Here is an 18,311-nt window from a genome sequence, read left to right as displayed (position 1 = left end):
ATTTTCTCTCCCTTCAAGAGCAATGCTGACACAGTCACTATTAGTTTGGAGCCTGTTGTTTTTTTTTTAGCTTGTGCTCTGACTTCTACACAGAGCTCTTCTGGAGCATGCCCTTTGCAGATGGGGGTGTGCCATGCATGCCATTCATGTACATTCCCATTTAGGTTATTTGCTGCTTCAGTCCAGTACTTAAAGGAGAATCCAGTCCTAAAAAGCCATACCTGTGTGTGTTCACAGCTGTCTTGTGGACCTTTTCTCCCTGTGGGCCAGGACTGACTGCTGGAAAGCAGTAAACAGTTCTACTGAACCATTTCTGAAAGGGCAGACCTGAAGTGGCCAACTCAAGCCTCAAAACCAAGATGACTTTGGGTGATGCATATTTCAGGCCACAGACTGATTTTTCTGATGGCCCCAACATAGGCCAGCTCTAGCCTGGGAATGCTGTGGTGAGCCAGGGACAGGTGAGGGAAGCAGAGCCACCTCCAGCAAGGATGAACACACAAGGGACAGAACCTGTAGCCTTGACACATGCAGCATTTGGGGTATGTCATGCAACAGGAATGCTGTGGAAAGGGGAGCGTAATTTTCACATCAGCAGGGAAGATCTAATTTATTAAAGTGCATTTACCTGCAGACAGTGCTGTAGTGCATTGCCCAGCCCATGCTAGAGGCATTACAGAAACCTGAAAAGGGAGAGGCTTGGAACATCTGGTGCAATATATTATATATATGCACAGAGCTTGAAGAGTGGGGAAAGTATGCTCGGTGCTATCAGTCCACCCTCTGGAGATACAGGCATGTGATATGCAACCTGACATGGAAGTGTTAACATTTTCTCACAAAAATCCAAATAGGAACATAAATGGGAGGGGCTATACACTCTCTTACTTTCTTCTTATTCTGCAGCTAACAGTTTTAGGTAAGGAAAACTGGATTCACCATCCTCACATTAGATGAGTAGTTAAATGATCTAACAGTTGATCAATAAGTGACTTTCGAGAATCCTTCATAATTTTGTATTGATAATCATTACCACTCCACGGCAATCTTGTTTGCCTTAATTCTGTTACGTTTATTACTTGTAAGGGCAGTGGTTCAATACCTTGAAAGTTTTCTTTTTATTTCTTTTTCCTTGAAGTAAAATGCTGATTAAAACAGAAGTAAATGCTCAATTAAAACAGAGTTGATGAGGAATACACATAGTGATGGTGGCTACAGGCTGTGCCCTGGGTGGGGGGAATGCCAGGGGCCCCCAGCAAGGGGCTGTGACCATGCCAAGGAGTGACTGGTCACCCTGAGACTCAGCAGGAGCTAATAAACAGCAAAAAGATCCCAGACTAAATATCACCACTGGAACGGGCACACAGACTGTGAAAATGTAAATGACTGTGAAACTGTAAATGTCTGTGAAAGTATTATATATATATATACTGTGAAAGTATAATGCTTTGTTCAAGTGTGCTTGTTGGAAGCACAACTCCAGCTGTTATGGTGTTGCTGCACCAACATTAAATTAATAAATAAAGTATAACACTGTATATTATAATACTATATATTATATTAGTATAATATATAAATTATGATTAATATTATAAAAATATACATTATTATAATATAACATTATGATATTGTAGATTATAATATTATACTATATATACTATATAATACTGTATATACTATATATAATATATAATACAATATATATATACTGTATATATATATATACACTGTATATATATATAATACAGTATATATAATATACTGTACATGCTATATAAAACTGTATAATATATAGTATAATTAATAAAGTATAATACTGTGATTATACTTTCACAGTAGATATAGTATATATATATATATATATATATATATATATATATATATATATATATATATATATATATATATAAATAGATCAGAGGTTCTTTGAGGATCCAGAGGAGTGGGACATGGCTGTGGGGAAGCCGGGTTCCAGCCAGCGGGGGAACCTGTGTGAGTGTGCCCAAGCGGGCACCCCCGGCTCCCTGGAACCGTGACAGCCCGGGGCGGGGCAGTGCGGCTCCCGGCCCGTCCGACAGGGATGTTTGCGGGTTTTTCCTTACCAAACGTGAGTACAGAGCAGTGCCACCCCCCCGAGCCCATTCCCCACGGCTGATGCTCCCTGCTCCAGCCGGGATCCGGAGGCGGCAGCTCCCCGCTAGATGGAGAGCCGAGCGCACAGAACCCACGGGCAGGCTCCAGAGCCCGGAACAGCAGCACGGATATTCCCGGGTTTGTTCTGTGATTAAACTCCGCTCATCCGTAGCGAGCAGAGGACAGCAAATGAATTGGCCTCTAGATCTGTGAGCCTTCAGCTGCATTCAGAGCAGGTTACGAAGCTTGTTCCCACATGCAGGGCTGAGGTTGTGCTTCTTGACTTCAACTTACTGTCCCCTTGTACCAGACAGTTTTCCCTTCACCCAAGCTAAAAATGACAAAAAGAGAACTTTGCTCAGAGTAAGGGAGTAAAAATTACCCCAGGGCTCGCAGGATGATCAAAACAATATATAGTATGTTTTAACAATACATAGTATGTTTTAATGTGGGACTGAATTTGGGATTAATAAGGTCTTAGTATTATAACTAATACTAAGACCTTATTAATTATTTTTTTAAAATCTTAGTACAATGAGCTACATTTATTTAGATATATTTCAGGTTTTTTTCCATGAAGAAACCTGAAAACAATGTAAGTAATCTGTTAGGGGGACAACACCCATGCAAATCCATTTCCTTTTTTTTTTTTTTAAGGCTTAGGGACTTCACTTTACAGATGATAAATGACTTCTCTATAAAATGATGTTTTTATTCTTTGGGGTAGTCACTATTCTAACTTTGTTATTTATTGCAAAAGATAATCCAAAAACAAAGTAAAGGAGTTTGCCAGACTAAGAACATCAGGCTGAAAAGCAGGGGGTCAGCCTAGGTTCATAGTGAGTGCACAGCATTCATTTTGTTGCAACAACGTAAACTGGAAATTATGACTTTTGAGGGAAGGGCAGCCATCTACAGGCACCTTGACAGGCTTCAGAGGTAGGGCTGTGAGAGCTGTGAACCTCAAGAACAACAAGGCCTGGTGGGCAGGATCCTGCAGGTGGGCTGAGCACAAACACAGGCTGGGCAGAGAATGCACTGAGAGCAGCCCTGAGGACAAGAATTTAGGGGCGTTCATGGATAAACAGCTCATTATGACCTGGCAATGTGTGCCCACAGCCCAGAAAGCCAATTGTATCCTGGGCTGCATCCAGAGCAGCGTGGCCAGCAGGGACAGGAGGGGATTCTGCTCCTCTCTGGTGGGAGCCCACTCAGAATGCTGTGTCCAGTTCTGGGGTACCCCAGGAGTAATGGCTTTAAATTGAAAGAGAGCAAGCTTAGATTGGATATTAGAAAGAAATTCCTCAGTGTGAGGGTGGTGAGACACTGAGCACAGGTTGCCCAGAGAGGCTGTGGATATCCCATCCCTGGAAGTGTTCAAGGCCAGCTTAGAAGGGGCTTTGAGCAGCCTGTTCTAGGTGTTCCTGCCCAAGGCAGGGGGGCTGGAACTAGATCAGTTACCAGTTCAATTGGTGTATTCTCACAGCATAGCATGTGTGGATTTTTTGGGGCAAGGACTGAGGAAAACATGTGTTACCAGTTACCTCACAGCTTTGGGTGAATCCCAGCATATTTATATTTTTGTTGGCTTTCAAATGCTGCAATCATGGTTCTAACTTCCATATTTCAGGGTATATGATGCCCCCACTATTGCCTGTATGATGCTTTGTTTCTGGGTACAAAACACTTCCCAGCTGCTGTGACTTTGCTTTCAAAATAGGCACTGTTGCTGCACACCTGATCACCATTAAAGCCTCATGTAACAATTGGCACTGATTGTTTCAGAGGGTTTTTAAGGACCAGGAAGGACAGAAACTAGTTTCTCCAGCATGGTCTGTCTAGTTGGTTTCTACTAGATATGAAGAGTCCCGAGGTACTGCACTGACTATAAAATTAGAGGAAAATAATAAGGTATGTGAAGTGTTTTGTAACTATTTTGCGTGGTCAAAGTCCATGAGCAGCTATAATACTCTGTTCTAAGGAATGAGGAATAGTCACTTTCTCCAGTTTCTACTGCCTTGCCTTGTACATTTGTGTTGGATGTGGCATTTTCTTGTGGTTCTGCATAGCTTGTGGCATTATAGACAGCATTATGACTAGGTTTGTGCCCTTTGAATTAGCATGCTTATTATCTGAAAATAGATAATTGTTGTGATGTGTTTTTACTTTTCAGTGATGGATAAAACCAGGGAGGAGTAGTCAGAGAATCTTTCAAATTCTCATAGTCTTGGTAAGATGTCTTGTTACTTGAAAGTGCTCCCAGCCTGTGCTATTTCCATTGTTGTCATCTTTGTGAAGGGCTGGGAATCCAGCTCTGCCTTTGTAAGCCTCCTTTCCCAGCAGCTTGTCAATAGCTTTGATCTGTGGGGTTTCGCTAATGGAGCTCAATACCTGCTCCCCTCACCTGAGGGCAGCTGCTCTGATCTGATGCTTTTTCCTTCCATGCAGAATAAAGATTGCCAGCCAGGGGAGGGTTAGCAGAGGGGGCAAGATTATGAATTCCCTGGAGGCTGCTGGGGAATTCAGGATGCACACCCAGCCAGTGGGGCTAGTACAGAATGCATGACCTCAGAAGGTGTATTTGTACTGTAGGGGGAACTCAAAACCCAAGACACGATCATAAGGATTTTTTGTTGTTGCTCGCAAAAGTTGCTGCAGTTTTCACAGTGAAAAAATATCTGCTCCAGATTTACATTGAATTTTTATGAGTGGTTTTTAGCTGGAATTTGCTTTTGTATTGTAAGTGCTGCTTCTCCTCTTTGTGGCAGATGTGAAGAGATAAACAGATGGGAGTTGATCACTGGACTAGGAGTTCACATTAGTTTAGGGATCATCCACAGGCTGGCTATCCTATCAGCATTCCCAGGGAAAATATGACAAAACAGAAATGTGATTCACTCAATAAAGAACTACAGGATGGGAATGTATTAGTGTAGGTCAATGTGGCTTAAAGGGGAACAGATGCTGCCAAACAAGATAAGTAGGGTTGAAAAAAGTAATTGTGCAAGGGACAAGAGGTACCCAACCTCACAGGTGCTTGTGATTTGCAAGAATTAACTGTTCAGAGCTGATAGGATAAGAGTTAACAAACTGGTGTCATTCTGGCTGTTGATTAAGGAATCCTTATCAGCTGGGAGTTTTTGTTAGAGGCAGCCTCAATTAAGCATTTTTGTTTGCAGTCTGCAAGCAAACAGCTGATAGAATGATGTTTGTGGGTGCTGTGCTACAGTGAAGGCAGTCAGGGTGGAGGGGAGTCATTAATGCAAAATAGAAATGGCTGCATGCAAATTAGACTCAGGTGTGTCAGTATTTCATTGCTTTTTGTGCTGCATATTTGTACTGGATGAAGCCATTAAGAGAAACAGGCCTGAAATATTTGTGCGTGTTTTTAAAGCTGTGTTAAAACATATGGACAATACAGTAAAGTGTGGTGAGACTGATTTTAAAAAAAGTGAATTGTTTTTAGGGAGAACCTGAGGAATTCAGGCTGTTGAATTCTCTCTGAAGTCCCTGGAGTGGCTGGGTGACTATCCATTTTCTTCCTTGCAAAGCATATTCACAGAACTAGGGTAAGAGATGCAGTAACAAATGGGTAAAAAATGGAAATATGCAGCTGTAATGAGAAAACAAAGCAGCAGCTCCTCAGAGCAGGAATTAAGCTCTGGAAATAGCTGTCAAAAGGCAAGGGTAGGTTTCCACTGTTTTGCTGTCCTGAAATCCAGAATGGCTGCCTGGCTGGAAAGTGGCTTAGGCAGTTTAATACTGGCTGAGTTTAGTCCAAAGGCAACAGTGCAATATAAGGGTCTGTCTGACCTACAGGGGGTCTGTTCAAGCCTTAAGCTTTCTCAATCTGAGAAGTGATTTGAAGGTGAAAAGACTTGTACCTTATCCAATTGTGCACAGCAACCATGCTGTAGCCTTTAATTGTTTTTGTTCTGTGGTGCTTGCATCTGAGGCAGAACTGCATCAGAAATTTATGGCCAGACAGCAAAGCAATCAAATGCCTCAAATAATAACTGCACCAACCTCTGGGTCTGAGTGGAAGGTTACATTCTGGTTTCCAATAAGGTAATCACATTTCATCTGACAGCTTGACTTTAACTCATGAAGTACATATTTAAATTACTTGATCAGAAAGTGAGATGCTAGAAGTTATATTGCCATGTGTGAGGCGCTCTATTGTTGCTGTGGCTTGCCTCAGTCAAGTCAGGAAAACATTTTCCAGGGAGTTATGAGTTATCAAACATGGGTGAAAAGCTGATAAGAGTTGTGCCTTGCCCCTCTAGTGAGAGACATTAGGGCTGGTGAGTGATCCAGCTGGATCCCTGGGAAGCATCAAAGGGCAGGTGGGTGATTTTCAAATCTGTCTGCCCTACCTTGCAGTGGGGTACCTTGTTCTCTCTGTGAGCAGAGTGGTGGGATTGTTCAGAAATGCTTTCTGCTGTCAGCTAGAGCCTGTGCATTTGGCTCTTTCTGAGTATGATTTATGGACTGAGGCTGGTCATGAAATCCCAGCAGCACACTGCCTCCTGGCATCAGTGTGGACAGCCTCTGGGAGACAGATGGGTAAGAGACCTCTAAAGGACACAGATTGGATTATCAGTTGTATTCATCACACGCTGGACTCTTGTATGATTTTTAATTGAAAAAAGATGACTGACAATTCAATTACGTGTCCTGCTGTGCAGGCATTCAATTTCATAGCCAGTTGTTCCTCTTCTCTCTGCCCAAGGACAGATCTGGTTTTGCCCTGATCTCAGTTTTGTTGCCTTGTGCCCATTAATCTCATTGCCAAGCTGTTGCATGCCCCAGCCTGTGCAGAGGAATCCAGCTGGAATCCTACTGGAAGCTGCAGCTGGAAGAAGAGGTATGGCAGAAAACCCCCTTGCATCAAAGGGTTTCTTACAAGCCCACCTGTGCTGACAGCAGGCACTGGGGATGTTTAGGTGTGTTTGTGCATCTTGTGGGAGCTGGGAGCAAAGCAATGGGCTCATTACCAATGACTTATTTTTGCTCCAGTGTCTGAGAGAGTGATACCAGCTGCTGCAACCTGCTCCTGAGGGTCTCAAACAGTTCTGGTAGTTAAGAGAAGATGGTTTAAGCTGTTCCATTTGCTCCTCCAAGCTTGTTTTTCCCACACTTGTAGAGCTGTCAGGCATTTTCTTCCATTGTTGACATTCTGCAATTGCTCCTGGCTGCTGATTGTGATATTAACTTGTACTAAAACAGGAGAGAATCTGTGCAAATGGTTGGCTTTTCTTTCTCACCCATAGCTGGCAATCAATTCTTAGGCTAGAGCAAATCCCTGCATTCTCACAGAATGAAATATGTTCCATCTTGGTGGGAAGCCCTTTGCACTCAGCTGGATTGATTTTTCCCAAGAGCACCACAGAGCCAGCTTAGGATTTCTACAAGTTAGATAGTTCAGGGAAGGGAATCTGTTTGCTCACATTTTAAGGGCTTCAGGAATGAAACACTGATTGTACCTCACAGCAAGTGTGACTAGGTTGTCAGTTTGGGGTGTTTGGCTGTTTTGTGTGCTAGGTGCAGTTATAAACCCGTCCTGTGGCTTTCATGTGACTGGGACATGGCTCTGGAGGGGTTAGAGTTACAACCCTGGCAGCCCAGTGTGCCCCATTCTCCAGTGAAACAGCTGTAAAGATGTCCCAAAGTGCTACAGATGTGCAAGATTAACAATGATTGTTAATCAAACATTAATAGTGACTGTTTCTAGTGGGGAGTCCCTGAGAAGGAGACCCCAGCTTGAGTCAGCAGGACTGTACTTCTCAAAGCTGGTGTTGCAAGGGAAGGGGGCACATTTTGAGAGGAATTGCACAGAAATAAGCTGACATGGGCCTGGTTCTGAGCAGGTGAGAAATCTCTGACTGAAATTGGCTCACAAGGCTAATGGATGTGCAGCAGAAGGGAGTTAGGAAACCAAAATGAAAATATCCTGATAGCACAAATGGGCACTGTGAAAATGGCACCAGTTTTAGTACCTAAAATGTTTTCTGAGCTATATCCCATTAAAAGGTTACCCTTTAAACAGTTTATTTGTTTTTGGGGCATGTCTTGAGGAATCAGTGGTGTGTTATTGTTCCAGCTTGTGATAAGGGCTTTTCTTTATTGCCTTGCATGGGCTATGTTTTATTCATGTTTTCCACACAGTTGGTTTTTTGTTCCCTGGAAATGGCTGCTGTGCATGGTGACCTGGAGGGCTGCTGCACCTCCACACCTGTGAGGGTGAAATGGCTGGGTGCTTTCCCTCAATCAGCAGTGAGCCCCACAGTGGAAATTTCCACTGCAAGGACCCAGCAAGCTGCCCTGGTCCTTAGTCCATCACACAGTGACTCCTGTGGCACCTGGGAGTGGAGCACAAGAGAGGAAGCTGTGCCAGTCCCTGCCACTGTGGGTTTTGCCTTGTGACAGTCAGGTGGCAAGAAGCAGATTTCAGTTTCAGATTGATGTTTTCCCACAGTGTCTGTGTCATAGACAAATCCCAGCTATGCCCTGAGGACGAGCTGGGTAAATGAGGCTGTGCTGGATTCTGGGGTTTGTGCCTAACCTGTCATGGGCTTCTGGCTCACCTCAATTCAGCTTTGATCTCATCTTTCTTAACTATCCTATGTCATAATTGGTTTTTGTGCATGGCTAATTAGGAGCTTTAGTTTCTCTGAAATGTACAAGCTGCTGTCTCCATGTGTGCTGGTTTTGGCTGGGGTAGCGTTAATTTTCTCCCCAGTAGCAGGCGTGGGGCTGTGTGTTGGATTTGTGCTGAACACACTGTTGATAACACAGGCATGTTTTGGTTACTGCTGAGCAGGGCTTGTACAACATCAAGGCCTTTTCTGCTTCTGGTACTGCCCTGCCAGCGAGGATGCTGGGGGTGTGCAAGGATTTGGGAGGGGACACACAGCCCACAGGGACACACACAGGGGAAAACTGGCCCCAGCTGACCCAGGGGATATTCCAGACCATATGGCATCATGCTTAGCACAACAATCTGGGGGAAGATGAAGGAATATTCTCCTGGACATCCCTCCTCTTGAACTCTTCCTTTGTGTTCTACAATACTGAACAACCAATTTGCTGCCATGAAACCTGAGTACTAGCAGCAGGACGCTTCATAGAACATTCTCAGACACTTGCTGCTTTGTCACATGGATCATTCTTGATGTGCTCTGCAGCTGGTCTCCTTTGCTGCTCCCTATCTGTGCTGAACCATTTTAAGCTCCTAATGACACCCAGTGATTCCAAGTGGTGTCATAGTTTATTTCCAGTACTAACACAGAGAGAGCATCATTTCACTGCACACAGGAGCCTCCTGTCTAGTGCATTAGGGACTGCCAGTAAAAGCCATGGGGCTGTTGAGCTGAGACTACAGGATCCTTTCTTAAACACAGTAATGAAGAATTTTTCTTGAAAAACCTGATTTCTCCTCTATCAGAGTTCTTGATGGTGGTTTGTTTCAAAAATAAAAGCTACCTCCCCTGAATTAGGGTTCCCAAGCGCCAGAGAGGAAAGGCACACATGAGGTGTCCCAAATAAGCTTAGTGGTCAGGGAGCAAGGATGCTTCTCACAGAGCATTGCCTGTTGCTCTGTGCCCATAACCAATCCTCTAGTCTCCTCAGGTGAGAAACACATAACATGTGAGCCAGGGATGAATTTTGTTAGATCAGAAATGCCCTGCAGGGATTTCCCCACCACTGGAGGGCAAACTGTTGGATTTTGTCCTTGGTGGTACCCTCTGCTTCCACCTTAGAGCAAGGCTTGGGAGAAGGCCACAGATTGTTCACATGAATGGAAAATGTGGTGTTGATGGTAACAGATCCAATGTAACTAACATGTGCCAGTAGAAAAGGGCAAAAAAGATAGTTTATACATGTCAGAACAGGGCTAATGGGACAAAAAAAAAGTTATTTCTTCTTGTATATGTTTCTGGGTATGATTTTCTGGGGTTGACTTGGCTGCTGTCTGCAGTAAACACTTTACTGAGAAAGCAGAGCCACTGGTACTCAGCAGTTCCCAAGATTGTGATTTATTGCAAAAAAGTTTTGCTAAGGACTATTGGTCTTTCCTTATCATTTAAATATTCTTCCCCCCCTTCCATTTTAAGTGATATAATTTGTCAGCAGCACTGACAGTGTCAGAATTCCTGGGCAGTCCTGGTTTGCAAGGAGATCTTTGAGGTAGCAATACAGAAAATGGACAAAACAGCCTGAAGCAAGGGCTTGTTTCCAGCTGAAGCCTTCCCAGCAGCTCCTTGTCACAGGCAAGGTGGAAGACACAGAGCAGACTCTGGTGCCTGGCTGTGAGCTGAGCTCCCCTGGGATTGTGGCACAGCAGTAACACAAAGATTGTCACACAGGAGCAATAGGAAATCATCTTCTCTCTCTGGTGTAATACAGACTTTGCTGCAGTCATGGAGTAGCAAGTGACAAACAGGGATGAGGGCTGTTGTAAAGAAGATGGTGATTGCTAATTTTGGGATTAAGTTTTGTTTTCCTTGCAGAAGCTATCTCAAAGCTTATAGCTGGAGAAACTGTTGTGTTACCTGTACAAAATGTGCCACAGTTAGCATTGCTTATGGCTGAGGAAAGTAGGATGCAGTTGTTCTGTCTGTGATGGAGTGGGACACACAAAAAAGGGGACAAGAATGTGCAGAGACTATTCCCTTTTCTCTTGCATCTTCCATCAAGTGTCCAGGCTTAATCATGGAGCTATTGGAAATGCATGGAATTGGGATTCCAGCTAAGGATGTACAGAATGATCCTGTGAGCTTTCAACATCAATGGAGCAGGGAAGTGAACTGAACTGAGGAGAGTAGGAAATGAGCCAGACATTAGGGATTTATCTGAAATTCTGTGTTTGAGGGTAGAATTTGTGTTGGCAGGGTGCATTCTTGAGACACACATGAGCAGCTCTGCCTGGATATCCCACCCAGTACAAACCACTGTGTTTACAGAGCTCATTGGTGTTGGGGCTATCATTGGGATTTTAACTGTGAAATTTGTGCTGCTCTGAGCACTCAGCTCACTGGTTCTGAGCACAGGGATCCTGCAGACACAGGTTGGAATGAAGGAATCCAAACAAGGTAAAGGCTATTTCTCAATGAAATGGTACCAATGAAGAATCCTGCTGGTCTCTACTGTTCTTCTGTTTACCCAAATGCCATTTATTACCATTTATTACCATGTTTTCCCAACTTGCCTGTGTGAAAGCTGAGTAGGGACTGTCTCTGTTCCTTAAAACTGCTACAAATCTGTTAGACTGTGCACATCATGGATCTAAATATACATTTAGGTAAAATATATAACACAGCTGCTAGGCAGTTTATTTTCACCAGTGGAAAGACTATATTTCAAGAGAGTGGTGAAATGTCAAGTGAATTATGGGGTTTGTCTTCTTACTTGTAAAAATAAATTGTATATTCTATAATCTGAACCAGACTAGGTTTTAATTATGCACTGTTTTGCTTTGATTTACTAGGCAGGTTATCTAGAGGCCAAAACACTAGCAGATATATTGTAGTAAGTCTGGAATGACTTAAAGGGCAAACATTAGACTGAGTAATTCATTTTGAACAAGCTACCATAGGTTTTTTTGCTAGGCTTTCTTTCATCTTTTGCCTCCAAGCTTAACTCTTTCGTGGATTACGGTAACTTAACTTCTGCTTTATAATTTGGTTGTTAATTATCAACCCTGTTGGTCCTGCGTATAGTTTATCCCCATAGGGGTCTGAAGAAATAGATGTAATTGAACTTGTCTGTGCAGGACTTTTAGCTAATTGACTGCTTTTTCTTGTGGAGAGCTGAGTCTGGAGAGATAAGCCACAGGCACTGGTGTTCCAGTGAAATGTGTGCAGCACACCATGGGAAATGCTCACTGGAGTCTCACGTTACTGGTAGCAACACTGATGTCTAATCTTCCTAGATATATGATACTCCAGCCAGGCTTCAGAGATTTTGCCCTCTGGTTTTTGTATCATGCTTGAATTTTGTGTTCAAATCAAATGCCACAAGTTTCTGCAGAGCAGGATGGGTTTTGAGATTGGCAAGCATTTCTTATCAGTGAATTGAGTGCTTGTGATGAACAATTGGGTTTGACCTTCTCCTGTATGCTGTTCATGGATTCTGACAGCACATGGAGAGATGCTGTCAGTAGGATTGCAATGTTACAGTAACAACTCAGCCCTTAAAATGCCAATGGAAATGGTTAGTTTGGAATAGTAAAGATAAGAGCTGAGAAATGCTGAATGTAAAAAACCACCTGTTAACATCCCCAATCTGGACATCAAATCTACCAGATTTGATGAAATCCATTAAATACAAGAGCTTAAAAACTGATGTTAGATGAGAATCTCTGTGTAAAGAATCCTGTAAACTTACCTGGTGTAAAACAGCAGCAGCATGGGGATGATCTGGGCTGATGTCTTGGAAGGTTTTTGACAGCAGATGTTTCAAACAAAAGCAAGGAGCTGCTGACCTTCACTAGAAAGTATTTTAGAGAGAATGTTACATCAATAACTGGGCAGCAGTGGACCAAACTGCAGACAGACCAACTGTCCCAAGTTAGTGAGCACTGATACTGTGCTGGAAGGATGACTGCTGTTTTCATATCAAATGATGCTCTAGCCTGGCTCTGCTTCCTTCTGGAACCTTAAGTACTTTTAGCCTGTTTGATGCCTCAGATAACTCAGTTGTAAAATGGACATATGGGCATTTAATTGGTGTACTGGAAGTGCAAGTGGTTTCTTGATGTGTGAACAGGTGCTGCAAAGAAAACTGGTGTTTGTCAGTGAGCAGTGGGACTGGGTTTGTTCACTTGGATTTGTAAGATTAGTTACCTAAGTTAGATTTTTGAGTTGGTTTTTTGACTTCTCTTAGATCAGCACAAAGTTTATAAGAAGGCATCAGAAGAATTACTCTGTACCCTAAGTGCTCCCATAGTATTTAGTGCCCATTGTCTGCAGTACTGGAACAGAACAGATCTGCCTCACACCAGATCCATGACTGTGGTTTCTAAATGAATTCAGGGAAGAAAATTTGGCCCTACTCCTTAAACAGCCTTTTTCTATTTCACAGTCAAATTTCCCCATTTTAAAGAAACTCCATAACCAGCAAAACTGGGTGGAACTCCTCATTCACCCCCTTTGCCCAACAGTAAGTGCTGAATGTATGTGCTGACCCTGCTATAAGCCCTACCAGAGCCTACCCTGACCAGCCCAAAGCCAAGGCCCTGCTTTTTTCCCTTATTCCTGTAGTCAGCATGCACTGGCTAGGTTGTGGAGAGCTAGACAAACTGCTAAAATTCTTTGCAGAGCTAGAGCTGAACTTGATTGTTTTTTAGCAGTAAGTTGTTAATTACCTTGTCACTTACACCTAATTTGCCGACAGGCTTCAGTGAGCCTGTGCATTGCAGTACAGCTGCTGAATGTAGCACAATTCCTAAAGGTTTGTTTTATCTTGCAGGTCTGTCAGAGGGGTTTTTATTCTTTCTATTAATATCAATTTGTTGTATGTGGAACCTTAGAAGCATGCATTTAGACATTTTTTCTCTTGCTAAAAAGCAATCTGTTAGACTGGTTGAGAAACACCTTTTACCATCAAGAAGTAATGCTGTGTTCACTGTCTCAGGAGCTTCCTAGATTTTTTTTTTGTGATGGATGCTTGCTGTTAGAACCATGTGATCACTTGCTGTTTAGGCAAATTATAGACAGGTATAGGAGGAATGGTTGCACTTCTCATAAAAGGAGGAAATAGCAACAGGGTAGCTAGTTAAAGTGATGATGTCAAATAAAAGGGAGGGCTGATGAAAGCTACTGAAAGCTGAATTATAGAGAGATATTTATGGAAATAGGAGAGAAATAGAGCCTTGTGCTGCATTTGCCCTCTGCCTGATGACTAAAAAATTATCTGTGGTATTTTCTGGGTCCCCCATCGGAGGAGGAAGGAATAAATCTGACTCTGTGTTCTTAGAAGGCTAATTTATTATTTTATGTTATATATTATGTTAAAGAATGCTATACTAAAACTATACTAAAGAATAGAGAAAGGATACTGACAGAAGGCTAAAAGATAATAATGAAAACCTTACGACTCTCTCCAGAGCCCAAACACAGCTGGACCATGATTGGTCATTAAGTAAAACCAATGAAACATGCACCTGTTGATAAACAGTGTCCAAACCACATTCCAAAGCAGCAAAACACAAGAGAAGCAAATCAGATAATATTGTTTTCCTTTTTTTTTTTCGGAGGCTTCTCAGATTCCCAGGAGAAGAATCCTGGGCAAGGGGATTTTTCCAGAAAATATGACGGTGACAACTATTTGCTGTTGTCTGTGTAGTACTACCCTGGCTGTGGCCTGACAATCACCATTTGTTACTTGGCAATCTATTTCTCACAGAAGTTATTCTCCTGAAGTAAAACTGAGTGAATATTTATATCTGTCTGCATCATACATTTATTTTCCTGCTGTGAACAAGTATCTAAGGCAAACCTGTAACCTGTAAACCTGCTCCTGTAACAGGAAGAAGTAGAAAGTCACTCTGTAGAGAGAGCCATCTTGGGAAGAAGCAGTGGATTTCTAACTTGTAAATACTTCAGCAGTGCATAGGAGGCTGCAATTTGCACTTCCTTTTTTTGCTTCACATGACTGTACCTATTCTGTTTCCTGGGCATAATTGGATCCAGTAAAAAAATGGCATAAGGTTTTCACAGTAAAGGGCATTACTTGACTGAGGTTTTGCACTTGTTTAACTTTAAAGGTCAGTGAGTTTCTCTGGGTCGCAGCAAAATCAGATGCTCCACAGTACCCAGCCTGGGTTTGCTCTGTCATTGACAGTAAATATGAGAGAGTAAAGCAGGCAGTGAGCACAAGGGCTGACTCTGTGCTTCTGGAGAAACTGTGTGTTGCAGGAATTTGGGAGGGCAGGTGCCATGATGGCATCTCTTTCTTTTAGATCTGAAATCAAGGAATCCATAAGTTGGAGGAAACAAAAATATTCTGCCTGCTCATCAAGAGTGACATTTCATATTTGCATTTTCAAATGTAGCCATTGAAATTCTCCATTTTGTGGTCATGGTTTCAGAGACCGAAATATTTAACATCTGTTAACATGAATGCAGCTTAAGCATTTGCACAGCTGGGGATCATGCCATATATGAAACTTGGGTGTAACCTTGAAGAAAAGAAAGCTGATAATTTCCACTTAGCTGCATTAAAAAGAAGTCCTGTTTTTAAGACTTGTAGCACTCTTCTAAATAAATGTTGCTGGTTGTTAGAGTGTGGCTGCTCTTTGTACCCTTTTATAAATGACTTATATGCCACCAAATACACCTATTAACCTGCATTTGATGGAATAACCAAATAAAGTTTAAAAAGCTGTATTACAGAGATTGATATCTATGTAGGCTGGTTGATTCATGTTCTGGTTTACTTGAACACTGTTGGAGACGAGAAATGTGGTGTTACTTGTGGCTTATCTGAATAGGATTATCAGGGCTTTCCAGCAATTACTTCCAGCTGTTTCAAAGATAAGTGTGAGAAATGGAAAGCTGTGGAGAAGGGCTGGAAGCAGATATGCAAACTCTTCAGCCCCTGTGTAATAAATACTAAGTGTGAATGTAAACTGTGCTGCTTTGAGGGTATGTAACAAGCATTTTGGGGATGGTGCTGTGTGGCAAATGTACTGAGTGCAGGCAGGGAGAAGATTAATTATATCTGTAAGAGCAGTAATTGCAGTATCAGGAAAAAAATAGTTCTAGCACTTCCTATTAGTGAGATTTCCTGAGTCTGTTAATGTATGGTAGAATGACACAAAGAATCCAATTTCTCATTTGCTGCTACAATTCCTGAGGGTAGAAAAACTTGTTTGGTTTTTTTGCAAGTAATACTTTCCTATCTAAAGGAATACATTGAGCTGGGTCCTTCAGTGCCCTGTTTTGATCCCTGTTTTGATAGATGGGAGACAAACCACAGAAACTACCAGAAATTAAATTAACTGAAAATGAGCATCACTTAAAACAACCAGGCACTGCATCTTAAATGTAGAGGGGTGTAAGGATAGTGCAGCCTCCTGTGCCCATGGTTTTATGCTATGCAGGAGTTAGAGGTGTGGAGTCCCAGCTTGACTTCTGCTGGGGCCCCTGGAGGCAGAGAGCAGAGTTATTCCAGCTGAGCATCTGCTACATAGCTGAAAAAGCAAAGAAAAAGTGCTGTTCATGCATTTGCTGGTATTGATTATTATTGATTGAGCAGCATCCAGTGCCTCAATAACTCAGTGGCATGAAACAGGTAAATTAATGACACCTTATTTACAGGCACATCTTGCTGTGATGCCTTTGCCAGCGGCCAAATGCAAATCACCCCTGGTCTTCTAGCCCCTTCAAAAGCTGGGCAAGTAATTATCAATCTCCTGATTATCTCAGGAAATTTTCCAGAGTTGTCCAAGTTGCAGCAGCAGCTGCTTCCAATCTTTCCTTACCTGGAAAGACGACAAGGGCAAGGACCCATAGTCCAAGGTCAGCTGATGTGCAACAGGCAGGAGTCAGGCTCATCTCACCTTCCATAGGCTTTTCCTTGTGTCTAACTGTTGTTGAAGTGAGGGGGAGAACGACCATCCTATAATGCATCGAACTCCGACTTTATTGATCGATCCGTCACCTTAAATAATAGTGTTAACGAACTTCATGCATATTCCAAAATACAGCTTTATGATAGGCTAACAGAGAAAACTCTAACCACTCCTTTTGTTTTACAATACCGTAGATTGTTTACATCAAACAAAATCAGTGTTCTCACTGTGATACGAACGGTTCCCAAAACTTCCATAACTGTTCCCAGGGTGCCATCTTTTCCCAGAGAGGATGTTACCTTTGTTATGGGAAGACTGCCTGAGAACTTTATTGCTTATACAAGGATGCCTGAGAGAGACTAATTGTTTATAGAAGTCAGGCTGGAAGCTGCTTTGAAACTGCTTCACAGCTACCTGTTACTTTTCTCTCAGCTGCATGGCTTCGTGGCCTTTTTCCTCAAGCCATGCCTGAACTAAACTCCCGACATTTCCCCCGTCTTTTTCTTTAAAAGAAAGGAGGTTAGTTTGCCACATTTTCTCTATCATCCTACTAACCATCTTTTGGATACAGCTACAGAAACAAGGTAATATAAGTAAAAGCAATAAGAGTACTCCTAATATCCCTATAGCATATGTTATAAGGTTTCTTAGCCATGGTCCCAATCCTAAACTTTTAAGGCACTCATCAATACCCAATCCTTCTTCTTCCTTAAGGCTGTTAAGCCCTAGCCGTAGCTCTTTCAACTTAGCATGAATAGATACAGAATGATTAGACAGGTTCATGCAACACATTCCTTCAAACTCTTCACACCCATGGCCTTGAGCTAATAATAAGAAATCTATAGCAGCTCTATTTTGTAAATCAGTGTGGTTAACACTTTGTACATCTGAAGATAACATATCTAATATCTGTGAAGTTTTATTTAGTTCACCCTTAGCCCAACACCCTATTTGTTTTGCTAGAGTCAATGCTTTGCTTGCAGCACCCCAGGGTAGGAAAGCTGAAACCATCACTTGTTTAAATTTACTCCAGAACCACGGATCTCCTATTTGACTACAGTCCAAATTGTGTAAGCTACGCTTTTGCCTGCTTACCTGATGACTTAATTGCATCAGCACAGATATATTAGGGTGAAATAGTGATAACTTGCCTAAATAACAAGGTCCACCCTGAGGTTGAGCAGGTATACCATTCCAGGCTCTATCTCCGCAAATTAGAAATATTCCTGTAGGTAACTTCTTAGGTGTCATGATGCTAGAGCCTTTACAATGGCTGTAGAGTTGTTTAGACACTATGTTTGGCTTTAGAGCTGAATCCAGAGTTGCCCATGTTTGTTTATATGATTTCATCTTTTGAGGATTAAAATAATCAAAGTTAAACCATCCACCATCAGAAGTGCTGGTCATGCTAGCATTTGCACTTCCAAAAAGCTCTAACTCCTCAGGTGGAGAATGCAAAGGAGTATTAAGTGATTGAATTAACAGACATTGTTGGTAGCCATCACTCTGACTGGCAGTATACCCTTTAGGCAATTTAATATTTACCATACTGTGCATACATAAGGCACGGTTATTAATAAAACTGCAGAATTCTTGAGGA

General features: G+C 42.3%; 1 protein-coding gene across 1 annotated transcript in view; it reads left to right on the top strand.

Annotated features, from left to right (window-relative positions):
- The first annotated feature begins 4,002 nt into the window (after positions 1–4,002).
- Positions 4,003–18,311, top strand: part of ARHGAP24 (Rho GTPase activating protein 24) — a 250,779-nt gene continuing 236,470 nt past the window's right edge. Inside the window, exon 1 of the mRNA XM_059470849.1 lies at positions 4,003–4,044. The gene's annotated coding sequence lies outside the window, so the exon portion shown is untranslated. The remainder of the gene's footprint in view (positions 4,045–18,311) is intronic.

The sequence above is a fragment of the Ammospiza nelsoni genome, chromosome 4 (assembly GCF_027579445.1).
Source record: "Ammospiza nelsoni isolate bAmmNel1 chromosome 4, bAmmNel1.pri, whole genome shotgun sequence".
NCBI classification, from domain to species: Eukaryota; Metazoa; Chordata; class Aves; order Passeriformes; family Passerellidae; genus Ammospiza; species Ammospiza nelsoni.
Note: the sequence above shows the minus strand (reverse complement) of the source record. Positions and strands in the feature narration are given on the sequence as shown.